Genomic DNA, 6,000 nt, shown 5'->3' with positions numbered 1-6,000 from the left:
GGAATCACTTCTCGTAACAGCGTGCGCTGTTTAAACGTATCTGTTTACAAATATGGCCCTTTTTTCTTGGAAGTCATGTACAGCACAGCCCGGGGGCCACACTTCCTGGCAAGCCAGCTGGGTTGTCCATTACTCACTCACAAGAAAATTGACTCAGCTTGACTTTGTATTTCTCAGAGCTAGGACACAGTGCTTGTAATGAAGCAGAGATTAAACAAAGCTTATATTTGTGAAATTTGTTGTTTGCTAGTGCAGTGTCTTACCCTGCCCTGGAATATTTTCAATATACTTCAGTTATTTTAATATAGGAGTATTCGGTAGAATAGACAGGAGGGTAGGTAAATGGGTTGCTATTAAAGATGTTGCAAGAGAAAGTTTGCAGGTTAGGTAGGACTGGCTTAAATACAGTGCCAAACCCTATTCATCCCAAGTAAAATGTAATTCTTGAGGAAACAAAAATGTAAAACAAGAAGCTGGGATACAAAGACTTCCCAAGAGAGGATAATGAAGTATTTAAACTCCTCAAACTGATACCACCTGTCTAATCAGGTCTCAATTTTTAGCTGTTCCAGTTCTCTCATCTGAAAAAAGATTTATTTGGAGGTAGATTTGAAAGCAAACTCTATTTCAGACAACCAAGGGATGTGAAAAACTGGGATTCTTGTCCAGTCTAACAGCAGAGCCTGGGGGCAGAGTGAGCTCTGCCTGAATAAAAAGGCAAGGGAGCTTCATATCCATGTCAGCAACTCAGTGTGGGGAGGTGTTGAGTGGTTGGTGTAACCTTCCGCTCTCTCTCCTCCTGAACCGTCATTTATAGCCTCTAGATATGAGTATGTGGAATGACTCTTTATTGTATTATTAATGGAAATAACTACCACTAATAAAACTTCTATATTGGAAAGCACTCAAGTCAACAAATAAACATTAAGAATTGACCCTGAAGTGAGGAGCTGTGAAGACGTACCTTGCAGGGCCCCATTCCCCTGTGGGAATGAGGGAGGGGGGAGACATAGCTTTGCACACATCTATGAACTGATGCTTGGCTATGCTTGCAAAGCTTGTGAGAGTTCTCTGTTGAGATCAAAGATTCCACTCATGTAAAGGTCAAGCCATGAGCCCTGGGAGTATATTCAGCTGTGCCCCTGTCCCACAGACGCAGCCTATCCCTCCCTCTCATTTTCCTGACACTTTTACAGCAGTTAGGATTATCGAAGTGTTGGCTGACCTTTGCGACTCCTCAAGCCTCATCATTTTCATGTGATCCACACATGTGTCAGTGTGTATCTGGGTTGAAAATAATGTTACTGCAAAAAACCAACCACCAACAGTAATGTATCTGCCTCAGAGATGCATACTTGAGTCCTTCTGTCATGGTACAGTCAGAGATTGCATGCAGTCCAATCTAACATGTGGCCAGCTTCATCCTGTCTGGGCTAAATTCTTCAGAACATGAAGCAAGGAGTTCATATTACTATTCATGAAAATGATCTTGTGTCTCTATTCACTGATGTAATAGGACACTAATGCAGCTACAGCTTTTTGGCATGCACATGGCATGAGGATAAATTTCTGCCTCAACCTGGGCAGCACTGAGTCTGGTCTAAGGAGAACAAGCTCTCCTGCGCATGGGTGACATTTGAGTCCAGCACTGCTGGGGTAAGGAAGTGCCTAAAGACAATGTGTGCTCACAGGGTTAGGGGTACGGTCATTAATGGGCAAGAAGGAGATGGTTGCAGGTCTCTCAGTCAGGCCTGAAGAGCACCCAAGGTACCAGATTGTCTGATGTTGGAATGGGGCTTTCTAAATCCTGTTTTTTTTGGTGGATCTTTCACTTTATATAAAACAGTGAATTCTTCTTTGGGCCAGCAACAGCTATAACATACTAGGGACTATGAGTCTCAGGTTGATGGATGAGGTGCTCACTGCCTACTTCAATAAACATGCACTCATTTTATAATACTAGGACTCCTTCAGCAGCAGACACAAAGTGAGCCTGACCCCTCTACATCATATAGTTTGTGCTCTCCATAGTGATGGAAAACTTTAGCAGAATCTAAAACAGATCTCCAGTGTCTGGTGTTGTACCTGTACTGATGAGTAAATTAACCAGCCAAACCTCTGGTTTTTCATTATGATGCCAACATCGTGGCCCAGCTTACTTCCATGAGGATAATGTCTCTTCCAGATAAGGAAGCTGTTCTCCTTGCTGGGCCAACACTATGCTGAAGCTAAGTTCAGAGTCCTGCTGGATGGACAACGGATGTGTGAAGTACCAGGTCCATGGCCCAGCCCTCTTTCTGCTCACCTTACTTGTACAGGTACAGTCTGGGTGTGCACTGCTCCTCTGTTCATCTTTCTTTCGCAAGAAAGGACTGACCAGCCTTAGGTGTTTAATTCTGGCTGAAAGGAAGCAACTTCCTCTTACAGAGGCAGAGGCAAATCTTTGCTTCTCTGCTTAGCCTTAGTGGATAATGTGGGCATTTCTCCTGTATCTTCTGTAAATCTCTTTTTAATGACCTCTCTTGCCATTAATCACAACCTGGGACAGTGATCTGTAAAATTAGAGCCTTACCACAAACACCACGGGCAGTACCTAAATAAATCCCAGTTGTGAATCAAAGTCCCTGGTGTTTTACATTTGCTATAAAATGCTGGGCTCTGTGCACTTTCCATAGGAGGCAGCTGGAATATGAACACAGGGATGTCTGACTGCCAGCAGCCACCCTCAGCCCCAGTCATGGATAACAGCTTCTCCCTTGCATCTTTTCTGGCAGCTTGAGAGTTGTTCCAGACATTTTCCTCTCCTGATCACCAGCCCTGGTGGTCCGGAGCTCACTGCTCCAGACCTCACTGCTTTCCCCTTCATTTCACATGCCATATACACTTACTCAGTGGGCTCCATCACCATGCTCTTCATTGTTAAATGACAGGTTGCCGGCAGTGGTATGTACACTTGATGCATAACAGCACGCCTGCACTCCTTCTCCCCTTCTTATCTCCCTTAAACTGATTATGTGTTAAGATTGGAGTTATGAGAGCAATCCCAGCAGGCCAGGGCTAAGCTCCTGAGTTCATAGCCCCCATCATTTTGTATGATTTTTGGCTTCTCTGAGTGGCTTCCCACACTTCTAGCAAGTGTTTTAAGAGCTTGTTGCTTTGCTTATGGCATCAATCCTTATCATCTCTCTCTGAGCAGGACCATATTTGCACTTGGACTTCATCTAGCAGGAGGTTGAAAGCTGTTCCAAGGCATGGAGTGCCCTTGATTTCTACTGAGGCCTTTCTGCTGTTTGCTTCATCCCACTTCCTTCCTTTTTCACTTGGTAATGGGCCAGAAAACCCTGTTCTTGGCTCTCGATGGTGGCATTTGGGGACCTGCAAGAGCTGGGACACTCCATATAACCATATTCATGAAGGAGACAGCCTCCACACAGGGCTGTATGGCCTGTCCAGCTTTGGGCTGCAGCCCACACTATCCACTACCTTTGCACAATCCTGTGAGTATGAAAAAGCAACAGAAAGCAGCCCTGGGCAGAGACCTGTGCTGGTTTTGGCTGAGATAGAGTTAATTTTCATCATAGTAGCTGGTATGCGGCTATGTTTTGTATTTGTGCTTGTGTGTTAATTCAGGGATGTTTAGTCACCGCAGAGCAGTGATTACACACAATCAAGGCCTTTTCTGCTTCTCACACCACCTTACCAGCGAATAGGCTGAGGATGCAGAGGGAGTTGGGAGGGAACATAGATTCCAACTGAACAAAGGATATTCCATACCATACAGCATCATGCTCAGCAAACAAAGCTGGGGGAAGAGGAAGGAAGGGGGGACATTTGGAATTATGGTGTTTCATCTTCCCAGGTAATCATTACATGTGATGGAGCCCTGAACACCTGCCTGCCAGTGGGAAGTGATGAATGAATTCCTTGTTTTGCTTTGCTTGTGCACATGGCTTTTGATTTACCTATTGAACTCTCTTCATCTCAACCCACAAGTTTTCTCACTGTTACCCTTCTGTTTCTCTTCCCCATCCCAGCAGGGGAGGAGTGGATGAGCAACTCTGTGGGGTTAAATCATGACAAGATCCCACCAGTAGTTTGGAACAGATCTAGCCTAGTTCACAAGTCCACCAGGGTCAGCAAGATAGTTATCAGGGACAAGGAGGAATGCACTCAGGATAGAGGAGAGCAGAGGTGCTGTGACCACACAGCTTCCCCTGGGGATGAGTCGAGCAGGGGACACCAGCCCTCTTTGAATATGGTTACTACTGTCCATAAGCAAATACATAAGAATGAACTTTGCATCTGTCCCTGTCAAGTGTAAAAGACAAAGTCCACACATACTGCAACCCCCATCTCTCTGTTCCACCAAGATCAGTGGCTGAAATAGAGCATGTTTGATTTGTTTCTTTGGGTCAGGGTCCAAATTTATTTGAATCATGGTAGTGAGGGATATTTAGGTTAAGTGAAAACAAGCTGAAGGTGTGCATGGTTGGTTATTTACTTCCAGACATGGGTCTCATGAGCAATATATCTCACGTGCTGGCCATGCTGCTGACCCCAAAGGACTATGCACAGCCTTTCCCCCCTGTCTGCAGGGAGTCTCACCAGCACTGCCGTGATGCTTGGTGCTGCTGACTGATGTTATGCCTGTGCTTTGGAGAGGGTTGCTAACAGCACCCTGTGACCAAACTCCTTTACAGGATTAACCCAGCTGTATTGTGCCCCTAAATCAATCAGTTAAGGTCTGGGCTCAAAGCTAAAGAATTTGAACCTCCCGGGCCCTGCTTCTTGATCTGGAAATCATACAGAAAGTGCTTCTGTGCCAATGGAAACCAAGTCACACTCTGCTTCATTTTAGTGGGTTTGCAATGGGTGACTTAAACCCCACCAGCTAAGCCTGAGACTTCTGAGTTGCAACTTCTTGTTTGTTTTGGGACCATGCCTGGGAACACTGCATATGAATCAGAGCACTGCTGTGGTAGGTACTGTAGAAATACAGAACAGAATAGAGATCTGTGTATATTTAACTCGCAAGACGCTAGGCTGGTTTGACTCAGTGGTGAAGACACAGCAATGGTTGATTTAACTCTTGCAGGAAGACCTGTTTGGATTGTAGCATGTTCTGAAATGGCTTCAAGACTCATTGTAGGGACTCAGGTAAGGTAGATAAGCCTGCCATGGTGGTGCTGGCATGCAGCAGGCATAGCAGTAATGATCAGACAGGTAGTCATGGTCTTGCTCTTATTTCTAACATATTTTCTACCTGTTGGAGGAAGAGTGGGTATGATGCATTTGAGACCATATTAGTGGTTGGGAAGAAAAGTAAGGGAGGAGAAGGACAGAATGGGATATTACCATTTTATAGACCTAAAAGCTCCCCCAGAAAAACTTCTGTGAGAGGTTAAATCAGCAGAGAACATAGAAGTGAAAGAAATAGGGCTGTTTCTAAAATAGTCTTGATGGCATTCAATGACAATGCAGGCTGAAGCTTTTGGTTTTTTAGATATTCATTAGTATTTGCAGCCATAAAAGCTGCAGATGTCCGCACAGTAAGTAAGTAAGCACAGACTATGCTCAGGGCATGGACAGAGGGATGAAAAGGAAGATAGATAGCATCACTCCACATTCATGTTTCCCCGGTGCTGGGAATCCACCCTGTGCCAGGTGGTGGTTTGGTGCCAGTGTAAGAGGAAGCTGCAGCTGATGCACAAACCTCTTTGACCCCAAAAACCTCTTTGGGTGATCAGGACTGACTGGAGGATACAGATGTCTCAGACCTCTCTCTTCTCACTGTAGAAGTACTGGAAAGTGATGCATAACGAGTGCCACATCTGTGACTAGGATATCCTGCAGACTGGGGGCATTTGCATGTGACAGGTACCACTCAGTTATGGTCCTTGCAGATGATGTGAGGGCAGGATGGAGAGATGGGCCACCACTTGTGGTGTTTTCCCCTCTTATTTGAGCAACAATAGTGCCAGAGACACCAGCCAGGGAGCC

The sequence above is a fragment of the Melopsittacus undulatus genome, chromosome 3, assembly GCF_012275295.1.
Source record: "Melopsittacus undulatus isolate bMelUnd1 chromosome 3, bMelUnd1.mat.Z, whole genome shotgun sequence".
Classification (NCBI taxonomy): Eukaryota; Metazoa; Chordata; class Aves; order Psittaciformes; family Psittaculidae; genus Melopsittacus; species Melopsittacus undulatus.
This window is presented reverse-complemented; position numbering follows the sequence as displayed.